Here is a 12,815-nt window from a genome sequence, read left to right on the forward strand (position 1 = left end):
CAAATGGAACTTAAAAATTATCCCTCATGGGACGTGATGTTGGAATTCATATCACAAAAATTATACACAGAGGTTTTGGGTTTTGCTTTTGTTCATTCGTTCCTTCCTCTATTCAACCAATCAAGACTCCGTTTTTACTGGGCATTAGACCTTTAGGAGCAGGCATTGAGCTCAATGCTGTTAAGAGAAGTGCTGGAGAACTTTACGCATCAAAGGCAAAGACTTAGGAATAAAAGATATTAACATAACAGGGATGAAACAGAAACATAAAATATTTAAGTGTCTTCTAATTATAAAAGGTGTCGATGTTAACTCTAAATTGGCAAATCTGGGGCGCCTGGGTGGCACAGTCGGTTAAGCGTCCGACTTCAGCCAGGTCACAATCTCGCGGTCCGTGAGTTCGAGCCCCGCGTCGGGCTCTGGGCTGATGGCTCAGAGCCTGGAGCCTGCTTCCGATTCTGTGTCTCCCTCTCTCTCTGCCCCTCCCCCGTTCATGCTCTGTCTCTCTCTGTCCCAAAAATAAATAAACGTTGAAAAAAAAAAATTTTAAATTGGCAAATCTCTAACATGATGTGCCCTAAAAGCAGGGCGGAAGGGGTGGTCATTTGTTATTAGCTGTACCTAAGTCATTTTAACATGGCAAGCCCGCAGCCTTGTGTTCCGAAATTAACTCCCCTGGACCCAGGGGAGCCAAGAGAGGATCGTACAGGGGTGAAGAAGGAAAACCTGAGGAAGGATGGAGCGTGGGGACCTTACGGGCTTTCAAGCAAATTTAGAAATAGAGGATTCTTTAAGGATTTTGAAAGATATCCAAATGGAACATCCCACTTTGAAACAAGGAGAGACTGGAGTCTTCTGCTAGCTGCTGCTATAAGATAGAGGAACTGCAGAAAAGAATGAATGTTGGCATTTACTATCCCTCATGACCACAAATCAGCCTAAGCTTCCACTCGGCCTAGCTGAAAACCAGACAGAAACAAGCTGAATTAATTCTGTGGGTCCGTCCACCCTAGGAACGGGCTGGTGTGCCTGCTTCAGTCATCGAACAGATCAGGGCCGCGATGGGAACTCAGAAGAGCCCGATGATGAGGTCCCCGCATGCCATAGACAGAACTGAACTGTGGTCACTGTATACCTGCCTTTTAAACTCCCCCTCACCCTCAACTTCGGTTGTGGTGTTCAGACAAGCCCGGGAGGAGGTGCTGGAGATGTAATCCATGTATGTAGATGCATGTGTGGCTGGGAAATTAACACACGGGAATGGCCCATGGGCGGTCAGTAGATCGTTTATGTCAGCGCAACCATTAGAAACTGCACCGCAGGGCAAACACAGGTACACAGTGAAGCAGGTGGCAGGGTCACAAACTACAGGGGACAATTAATTAACCAGCTGACCACTGAAAACGTCTTCTCAATCAGAACCTGTCTATTTGGCAGATAGGTGATAGACGAAGGACCTTCAATCTATTGTTTTCAGCAAATATTCACCGAGTACCAAATTTGTCCAAGACATTGGGATAAATTCCCTTATGGATTACTTAAATACATGCCTCTACCTTCCATGATATTGCGCATGTTTTTGAACTAGGTGTTGTTACAAGGAAGAACATGGTTCAGAGGAAGCAGCCAGAGCGAAAGGCAGGAAAGTGTGGGCACACGAGCCAGAGACAGGAAGAAGGTCAGATAACAAGGAGAGATGGGTGTGGAAGGTCAGATATTCGCTCATCACGCACAGGGAGCGTAGAAGGAGGTGCCATTAAAGATCTGTGAGCAGAGGGGCGCCCAGGTGGCTCAGTCGGTTAAGCGTCCAACTGCAGCTCAGATCTCACAGCTCGTGAGAAGTACAAGACCAGAGCTGCGCTCACACTTAATCTGGTGGAGTTGTAGGTCAAGCTGAGTTATTCCAGTTTGTTCAAATTGGTAAGTGTAGACAGAAAAAGGGGCACAAAGGATTCCATGTGCTCACAGACAGGTGGAGACATAAGGGTTGCCGGGCACTTCCATTGGGAAATGCAGATCTGAACGAGACTCCCCCACTAGCCTGATATAAGAGGATTTATTTTTATTGTTATTTTTTTATTTGAGGGGAGAAATGGAGAGAGAGAGAGAGAGAGAGAGAGAGAGAGAGAGAGAGAATCTTAAGCAGTCTCCACACATAGCACGGAGCCCGACATGGGGCTCGATCTCACAACCTTGGGCTCACAACCTGAGCTGAAATCAAGAGTCAGACACTCAACCGACAGAGCCACCCAGGTGCCCCATTGATAGAAGAGGAGGATGTAGAGGAAAGTCACATACAGGCATTCAGTCTTTTATGTGAATGATTGGGGCGCCTGGGTGGCGCAGTCGGTTAAGTGTCCGACTTCAGCCAGGTCACGATCTCGCGGTCCGTGAGTTCGAGCCCCGCGTCAGGCTCTGGGCTGATGGCTCAGAGCCTGGAGCCTGTTTCCGATTCTGTGTCTCCCTCTCTCTCTGCCCCTCCCCCGTTCATGCTCTGTCTCTCTCTCTCTCTGTCCCAAAAATAAATAAAACGTTGAAAAAAAAAATTTATGTGAATGATCACGTTATCTGTGAATATTAGCTGCGGCAGAATTTCCTTCCCTAAGCTGTCAGAAGTTGGGGAGGTTATTTCATTGGTAAGATTTGCTCAGCCTCTCTGCATTCTATGTTTCTCGAGGTATGAGAGCTGAGCCCACTGTTACACCTTTAAACCCTGGTCCAAGAGCCACTGATGAGTGAATCATGTGCTTATTTACAAAAGAGCAGGCAATATTGGCGGAGAAACCACTGCATAGCTCACAGAATCTTCCTAGGAAGTTACAAAGCTATGTTGACTGAACTTTAGCGGGAATCGGGGCGGGGGGGGGGGGTGACAGGGGTGGGCTAACGGGGTGGGGACAGGACTGGTTGGGACACAGCGGAGGTCATCCAGCTTGAGACGGTGGCAAATGTGGAACTAGAATTCAGGGAGAGGCTGGGCGGCTGAGAGAAACTTGGGAACTATCTCCCAGATGTTCGAAGAACTGAAGGAAATACCTGAGTTAGTCATATGGGGGTGGAGTTTTGCCAATTTCTGAAATCATTAAATAGGTGACAACAAAATCTCAAATATGTATATATTTTTTCTCTTGACTGGTAAAACAGGTCTGACTTGTACTCATTTCTTTTCGTTTTTGTTTCTGGAAACTTCTTGCCGCTCACTCGGAAGGCGCTTCATCTCACGCAGGGACCCCTCGCGAAGTCCTGTGGCAGACATTTTGTTTGGCTGCTCCAGAACCTAATGCTGTCCCCTCACAGCATGATGCGTGTAAAGGCATCATTCCTGCCTCTCTTCCAGCAGGTGAGGCTGGGAGAGCGTGAGGAGAGCTTACAGAGAAAAATAGATCCGACTCAGCCTCTTTGCCTTCGTCCTCATCCCGCTTTGCACACAGACTCTGTTCCTGGAACCGGGACAGCTACCTGCTTCTGCTCAGGCCACAAGCATGCGGGAAAGAAGGAAAGGATTTCAGAGGCCACAGCGCTCCTAGAGCTGAGCCTCCGAACCTAATGCAGCAGCCTGCTCCCTCTGGTTTTCCTGCTTCATGAGCAAACCTCCAAGCCAGGTTTTCTGTTACTTCTAGCCAAACGCATTCCTGATCGATAGGCTCTGCCTCGACTTTTTAGGGATCCCCCAAAGAATGTATTCCAACTTCCTACTGCCGTGTAACAAAACACCTCAATGCCTTGTGGCTGAAACATTGATTTTGCTCGCAGACTTATCATTAGGACAAGGACCGGTGGGGATGGTTTGTCTCTGTTCCAGGCGGTGTTAGCTGAGAACAGCTAACAAGATGGTTCACTCACATAACTTGTCGGTCGAGGTGGTTGACGGGGCAGGATAGGGGTTTGGGGCCAGAGACCTCTGTTTCCCTCCATGTGGGCCTCTGCAGGTGCCTGGGCTTCCTCCCGGTACGGAGGCTAGATACCCAGACCGAGTTTAGCGAAACAACACGCGCGTGGCACTTTTATGATCTAGCCTTAAATGTCACACAGTATCCCGTCCACAGTCCTTTATTGTGGAGACAGCTATAAACATGGGCCCACATTCCAGGAGATTGTTTATAAACACTATCTCTTCAGAGGGGTGCAGAGGGTCTTAGAGCCTGTGAGATAAAGAATAGTTCTGCTGCCGTCTGCAGAAAATACAATCCGCGAGAAGGGATCCTCTAATAACAGCTGGCCACTGATGACTGTTACTTTTATCGTCACGTTCTAGATAGAGATTGCACGTGGTCACTTACAGAAAAGAGGAATGAATCAAAATCAGAGCGTTGATGCATTGCAAAAATCTTGCCAGAGTCTTCAAGTAAGAGAACTCGTGATAGAATAGACACACAGCTACTCGCCTTCCCTGTGGGGTTTAACCAGGTCTCCCCAAACTTGTCTTGATGATCAGAACAAGTTTGCGGAGTCAGAATTAGGCCTTATTCCATTAAAGGTATCCTCTCTGAGCCACAGCTGTCGAGGGGACTAGAACGTGTGTTGGGGGGTCTTTGGAGAGTAGGAACGTTGGGACATAGTATGAGGCCACCTCACAAGAGAGCAAAAACACTGTCCCAGAAAGAGCCACAATTACCATTAAATGGTTCTCTTTAGATACAATCCCTGTGTGTCATTTGTCCAGTTACAGCAGGAAATCTAAAAGGATACCATGCTGGGGGGTTGCCACTCTGCTCTAAGACCCATCGCTGCCCTTGCTCTGCTCTGCTGTAGCCCATGGAGCTGCATATCCAAGACTGTCCCACCAGCGGGGGGGCCCTAGGAGAAGATTAGAGGGTGAGGGACAAGGAGAAGCCAGGGCACTTCTGCCCCCACCTCTTGTTACCTCTACAATGTCTGTGTCTCCCTGTGCACTAGACAGCCTCTCAGTGGCCACCAAGGACCCCATCTTCCTAGCATTCAGACTCTTGTGCTGTCCCCTCCCCTTGATATATGAGTTGGATATATTCTAATGAATAGAACATGTCAAAGATGACAGGAGGTCACCTCCAAGATGAGGTAAAAAAGGAGGAGGAGGAGAAGGAAAAGAAGGACTATGACTTCTGTCTTGCTCATCTTCTTGCCTTCTTACCTGTTTGCTATGATGAAGCCAGCTGCCGTGTTATATAAGCTGCCCTGTGTGGCAAGAACTTGAGGGAGACGTCCGGCCACCAGTGCGTGAGGGTCGAGTCTCGCCCGCCAACAATTCCTGAACTGCAGCCTTCCGATGATTGTACCCCTGGCCAACACCTGAGAGAACCCAAGCCAGGGGACCTGTCTAGGCTGTGCCTGGATTCCTTGCCCACAGAAACTACCAAGATAATACACGGTGTCTTCAGCCACAATGTTTGAGGTGATTGATTACACAGCCAGCGGTAGCTCCCCCACGTGGCTCGGTCACCCGCTCCGTTATCTGCAGGTGGGACTGGGCCTGGGCTGCGGTGGCTTTAACCCGTTGTCACTCCAGCCTGAGGGTTGGCCTCACTGTCCTCTGTTCAAGTTTCCAGGTCCCTTATCACCGGTGTAACATCCCACCTTGAAGAGTTTTTGTTTTTCAGGGTGAACCCTGACTGACAAGGCTTGAGCTCACCAATCTGGCAAAATGACTCTTTTTTGGGCCCAGGAGGCTTTTTTTTTTTCATCCCTTTGATCCAATGAAAACAGAACTTTAATTAGGAAAAAATGATCTAGAATCAATATTTGACTGGCCTTTGCCAAAAGATTTTCATCTTCTTTTATTTCCCCCTTATCACCACGGTTTTCAATTTATGTTTGCGTTAGAGGTGGTCTGACAAAGAAACATGTCATGACATGAAGACCAAATGGATTAACCTTCGTTGGAGTGAACGGACTCATATATAGTTGTTTTCCTTGGATGACCCAACTCACAGGCATTTGCTCACAGAAACAGGCCCATAGATCTTTCTTTACTTATCATATACCAAGTCTGATTCTTAGTGTCTTTCCTTTAGGGAGAGGCTGGCAACTAATAAAAGAAGAAGGAGTGAGAGTCAGAACCGCTCCCTGGAGAAAAGTAGAAGTCGCTATAAAAGAGATTTCTGTGTGACAATCGTTTTATTTGTGATGGACAAGGCAGGGAGGAGCCATGGCTGTTAAGAGTGCAGTCCCCTTGGAAAAGTCCCTTTGGAGAAGTCCCTTTGTTTGGGCACAGGTCAGTGGGAGATGGACAGAGATCAATACTGATGCAAAAAGAATGAGAAGACACACAGCCATGGTGCTGAAATCCTTTAAGGAAAACGATAGTTTAAAGAACTAAAAGACAAAGCAAAACAAAAACACCCCGACGCCAAAATAACGGCAAAAGTTCTTGCCGGTGTTGGATTGCAGCAGGAAACCTAGGTAGTTTTCTTGTCTACTTTCAGATTCTGTGGCATCATAGGATCCCACTGCTCAGAAAGTGCCTACTTCACTCAACCAACCTTTACAGTGAAATAAGAATGATTACCTGTTCTAGCGGTCACTGCCTTTCATTCATTGAAAAGAGCCAGTCTCAAGGAGGCAAGATCAACTCGTCTGAGTCATTGGTTTTTAGAAGAAAACTCTCGTCTTCCATATGCTTTCATCAGAACAAATGCAGAGGCTCAACCAGTTGCGTGTAGAAAGTGGCATTAAGTTGAGAAATCAGAAATATTCCTCTTCTATAATTGAGAAGGAATGCCTCTGAGCAGGTGGTTTCTGCTAACCTTGAGGGGTTGCATCTACCCGTCCCTTCGTTACAGACTCCTGTAAGGTAAGGGCTGGGAGAGTCTTAGAGATTATTAAAAAAAAAAATTTTTTTTTGGTAAAGGTTTATTCATTTTTCAGAGACAGAGAGGGACAAAGTGTGAGTGGGGGGAAGGGCTGAGAGAGAGGGAGACACAGAATCCGAAGCAGGCTCCAGGCTCTGAGCTGTCAGCACAGAGACCGACAGGAGGCTTGAACTCACAGACCACGAGATCATGACCTGAGCAGAGGTCAGACTCTTAATTGAGCCACCCAGACGCCCCGAGTCTTGGAAATTAATTCCGTCTCCATAGCTGGCAGCTGAGCAAATTGAGGTGCTTAGTGATCGAGTGAAGTCCCTAAATCTGCAGCCGGGCTAGACATCAGACCGCCTGGCCAACGGGAGAAGCAATTGCATTGCCTGGTAAATATGGTTACCTGTGAGATTGACTTAATAATGGCTTTATCTTCCCTTCCAGGTAAATTCAGGACTCCACATAGGAGAGTCTCGATTGTCAGCTTTTTTGGTAGTAGGACCTGTCTTATCTGAACGATAAACATTCTGTCATGAAAAGCAATAATCATGGAAGTGAAAACGGTCGCAGGTTATTCTTTGGATTGCAGCAAAGGTGAATGATATTGCCATTTTCTCTTTGTCCAAACTATTCCCAAGCCAGAAGCCGGTGTTCGTCTCCTTCCTTCGTGCTTTAATGTCTATGTAATTAGCTATCTATTTTCTTACTTATACACAAGATTAGCTTTTTTTCGCAGCAGCTACAAAAAGTAAGACAGCATCATGTTTTGAACCAAATGTCTTGTGTCCTTTGGAAAGAGCCGGAAAGGTTTGGTTGGCCAAGTTTTATGTTCTGAAGGAGGGTGGAAAAGCAGGTTGAAGTTCCGTAGGCATAGAGTAGTGGAACCTGTACACAAATGTCGAAATAAAATCTCTGTTCTCTCAAGCTAAAATGGAATTTCCCCATAAAGTTCAATAACTATGTTAGTACAAATGCTAACTGAAAATTTCAAGAACAAGAGGTTACGCTAAGGTTGTTCTTTTAAATAAATATGTTAAAAATACTCATTCAGGGCACCTGGGTGGCTCAGTCGGTTGAGCATCCGACTTCAGCTCAGGCCACGATCTCTCGGTCCGTGAGTTCGAGCCCCGCGTCGGGCTCTGTGCTGACCGCTCAGAGCCTGGAGCCTGTTTCAGATTCTGTGTCTTCCTCTCTCTCTGCCCCTCCCTCGTTCATGCTCTGTCTCTCTCTGTCCCAAAAATAAAATAAACGTTAAAAAAAATAAAAAAAAAATACTCATTCAGATAGAGATCACTGAATGGCTCAGAGAGCGTTTAAGAATTTAAGGACTGAAAATTCTGCTCATGCCACATACATGGGCTTATGTAGTATTCAAAGGCTTTAACTTTCACATTTCGCATAGCTGTCAGTTAAACTTGATTTTTCGTGCTTACCTTTGCAGTCACAATGTAAAGATGGATGCGGTGATAAAACAAAGAAAACAATGTCATGTTAGCAAAATGACAATTTCTGATTAAAAAAAACAAAGAGCAGCTTAAAATCTTCAGGTAGTAAATGTCCATTTAGGCTCTGGAGACTTCATCTTAAACAGTAAAAGAATCCTTTTTACATTATCTCTGAACTAATTGACTGTAAACTATTTCATTATCTCTAAAATATTTCACTGGAATTGGCTCAAAAATCACCCTGACATGCTATAACCTTGAGCTGAGGCCAGTGGACAAGTTAAGGTGTAGGCAGATGGTGCCTTCATCAGAGGTCAGGAGAGAATAGGTCACCAAAAAGGTGAAAATCAGAGAAAAATGACAGCTTACACGAGAATTGGGAAAGGCATCCTAATCCAAAACAGGTTACTATCTGGTTAATATCTGGCAATCTTTGGGTTGACTTGAGCTTTATATCCCTCCTGACCGCTGGAGTGGATTTAAGTCCTAGTGACTATCCTGTTAATTACGTTTCTTAAGAATTCTTCATCTGTTTATTGCCTCTTTAGTTCATGACTAAGCACCAATTTATTTTAGCAACCACAGTGCCAATAGCACAGTGCGTGGCTCACCATAGCATCCGAAGTATGTTTGATGGACAGAAGGATGGATGGGTGGATGAATGGAAAAAAATAAATAAATTGGCATTTATCCTAGGATTGTTTTCCATCCTTGTCACATGCCCTAGGCTCTTTTGGGGGTGTTATAGTCCCAAACTAGATATGAGCCAGTCTCATCTATAAGACGGACCTATGGCATTGCTCCCTGGCCCCCTACCCGGAAGGATACCCCGCATACAGTAAGAGTTCAGTGTGTTCGTGTTTCTTAAAGTGACAATGCTAGAGAGATTCTCTGATCTCCAAACAGCCTGCAGAAAACCAAGATTACTGTTATTACTTTACAGAATGTTTGGAATGAATGAGCTCAGTGCTTAAACTATGAGTATACAGTCGATACAGATGCACTTTCCTCTTCGGTTTCTTCTCCCTGTACACAGTGACACCCCCCTGCCCCCAGCCCGAGCCCCTACCAGATCTTCTCTTTATATCCATGACTTGGGAGTAAAGTGCCCACAAATTTGATTTTATTGTTACACATGAATACCAGTCAATTTTCCAAGTGGAAACACTAAAGATGATAATTGTATGTTGTCTAATCTTGTCTGGATGGGTCGCCTGTCTAGGGCTTTCCTGCTGGTAAACCACTGAAACCATGAATGGACCAGAACAAGAGCAAATGAAATGTAGGGGCGCCTGGGTGGCTCAGTCGGTTGAGCGTCCGACTTCGGCTCAGGTCATGATCTCGCGGTCTGTGAGTTCGAGCCCCGCGTCGGGCTCTGTGCTGACAGCTCGGAGCCTGGAGCCTGCTTCGGATTCTGTGCCTCCCTCTCTTTCTGCCCCTTCCCCCACTTACAATCTGTCTCTGTCTCTCTCAAAAGGAAATAAGCATTAAACAAAATTTAAATGAAGTGTAACGTGGTATATTCTGTGAACTAATGGGAACCTCCTGGTTGGAGGACACCCCTGATTTGTATATGGATACATAGACAGGCATGGACATAGTGATAATTTTTCTTCCCTTCGGGTAGGCTTTACTCAGGGAGTATAGTCAATGGAAAGTATGGCGATAAACAATCAGTCTGCATGTTTTGGGCACTTGACTACTTATCCTGGCCGTCGGATGTTGCATGATGCCTGGTGCTGCAAAGCTTCTGGTGACACTTGTGATCCTTTTCCGCAAAACACGGGCTACCACAGCTGGTCCTGGGTGGGTAATTGCTAGGTGCTCAGAAAACTAGGCTCTCTTAAACCGCACGCTAATGTAAAAGCATCTTGTCTGAGGCTGTGTTGCCTTGTGTTTTATTTCCTATACCTTGTCTTTGGGGAGGAAACGATCCTGCCGTCCTATTGTTGACTTGTGCTGTCGCATGGAGAAGAGGTGTGGGTGATGACCGTAAAATAGGTGACCCTAAAGCGATTGCTTTTTGTTTAGACTGTAGCTGGGGAGATCACTTTATCGCCGTTACTTGCCCACGTACACCCTCACTGCTCACTTTTCACACCCTTCTTCTTTAATTTCCTCCGGGAGATAGCTGGGTGGGACCCTCCTACGGGGAGGATGTACGTAATGGAGAAATAACCATGTTTAAAATATAGCAAGATCATGAGGAAACTGGAGTTCAAAAAAGCCCACTTGCATTTTCCAAGTTTTACACCCTCAGGGGGGCAAATCTTATGAGTACTGCCCTCCAGCCCCCCCCACCCCCACACTTTACTCTCTAAATAATACCATACGCTCAGAGCATTCCTCAAACTCCTTGAACAGTGGCCAAGTTGCTCAGACGGATTTATCTCCATCCCTTATCAAGTGTGGTTAGAGCGACAAGACGTAGATTGTACCTGTTACAATAATAATGAAGAGGTTGAGATGCTATCTCTAAAACCCAGGGACACACACACGCAATTTGGACGTGACCACAAACTCCCTGGACTGGCTTCTGGTCCAGAAGGGACCGTGCTCAGAGTAATCATTGGTCTTTTTGTTTTTTGACTCTCCCACCTGGCTGCTAATATACGCTACCAATGTGGTGACGCCCTTTGATCTGGGGACTGTCTCATTGTATTGTAATAGAGGAAAAGAAGCACAACTTGCTTGTGTCCCGGTGCCACTCTGGATTTCAAGTGATCATTAAAAGATTTTTTTAGTGTTAATTTATTTTTGAGAGAGACAGAGCGCGAGCAGGGGAGGGGCAGAGAGAGAGGGAGACACAGAATCCGAAGCAGGCTCCAGGCTCCGAGCTTTCGGCACAGAGCCCAATGCGGGGCTCGAACTCATGGACAGCGAGATTAAGACCTGAGCCGAAGTCGGACGCTCAACCGACTGAGCCACCCAGGCACCGCTCAAGTGATCATTTTAAAGGACAGCTCTCTGTCTTCCTATAATACATCCATGGGTACATGGAGGGAGGGCTCAAGATAAATTGATATGTGTAATAGACGTCGTTTTGTCCTGAGAATCAGGCCTTCCCTCCAACTTCAAGCTTCTGTAGGAGGCCACATGTGTCCTTTTCCTGGAGATGCATTGGTTCCCTGTAAGTACATTTGACCACCTGCAGAGACAATAAACCACCACTGGCTCTATCTTCCCCTTCAGCAGATACACCAGCAGAGGCCCATCTGGGGCTGAGGTTGAGATCTTAGGCAAAAGCTATTGGGAATTCAGATGCACATTAGGCCTTGTGGAGATGGTCAAGGCCGCTATGCTCCTTCTGCCTTCAGAGTGTCTGCTCTGGTGGGAAAGACGGAGGCATACACACAAGAAAGCAGAAGAAGGTGTATGATGGGCCGGCTCTGGTGCCACGAGAAGATGTAGGGGTGCCCTATGGGATCGAGGGCGATCTTCTGAGGGAGGGCTCTTGGAGACTGAAGGACGAAGAGGAGTTAGTTGGACCGAAGCAGGGAGAGAGGGGAGTTGTTCGCAGAGAAATGTCTCTGCAGAGGCTCAGGGGCGAAGTAGGAAGGCAGAACCAAATGAAAGGTGTTTGGATTGCCAGGGGCTAGCGAGGGCAACGGAGGCCAGATCAAGGAGTTACAGTTTTATCTTGGGGCCACTAGAAGCCTCTGAAGGTTTTGTAGCAAGAAAGGCGAGGTTAGTCTGATTGTGTGGACGGAAGGCTGCAGGAGGCCAATACGGAATAAAGAAGAGCTGGACAGGAAACAATGGAAGACAGGCTGTATAGGAGGCTATTGCTTTTGTCTTGGCCAAACGGGATGGCAAGAGGCAGCTACAGGCAAGAGACACTTAGGAGGTACAGGCCAAGTCCCGGTCGATGCTTGGATGAGTGCATGAGGGAGAAGGAGGAGTTGAGGGGGAGCCCCGGCTTTCTGACGTGACAGGTAAGTGGTGACACCATTACTGAAATAGGGGTCACAGAGAAAGGAGTTTGGGAGGTCATACGATGGTCGAATTTGGGGATATGTTGTGATTGGGGTGTATTTGAGCTACGTTTGGGGCATCCAAGTAGAGATGTTGACTGAATATATAGAGCTGAATATATATATGTCAAGGCCGCCTATGTAGGGTCAGGAGTGAGGAAGGTGAAAATAATAATTGTAAACCCTGGAAAGGATGAGATTTCCCAGGGAGAGAAGAATGGGAGGGAATCAAATGTGAAAGATGGTAGAGAAGGAAAGGAGCTTCAGATAAAGGGAGGAGGAGTGGGCAGAGAGGTAAGAGGGACTCAGGGAGAAGGTCACACGTGGGGCAAAGGGAAGCGAGCGTTCCCAGGGAAAGGCGTTCGTGGCGGCAAATATTACCAAGAGATCCAGGAAGCTCGTGTTGGAGCCACACTGTGGAAGGTCCACATGCTAGTAAGTGAGGAGAATTTGGCCATTATCCAGGAGGCACCAAGAAGCTCAAGAGGGATTTTGAGCTGGAAGTCAATATACTTGAAGTCGTGACTCGCCAGTGGCCGGGAAGTTGAAGGGCAGACAGCAAAGAGCTCACTGAAGGGAACTGACCACGCTTAAGGAGGAAAGCATCTGAGGAGGATGGC

Source organism: Leopardus geoffroyi, chromosome D2, assembly GCF_018350155.1.
Source record: "Leopardus geoffroyi isolate Oge1 chromosome D2, O.geoffroyi_Oge1_pat1.0, whole genome shotgun sequence".
Taxonomy (NCBI): domain Eukaryota; kingdom Metazoa; phylum Chordata; class Mammalia; order Carnivora; family Felidae; genus Leopardus; species Leopardus geoffroyi.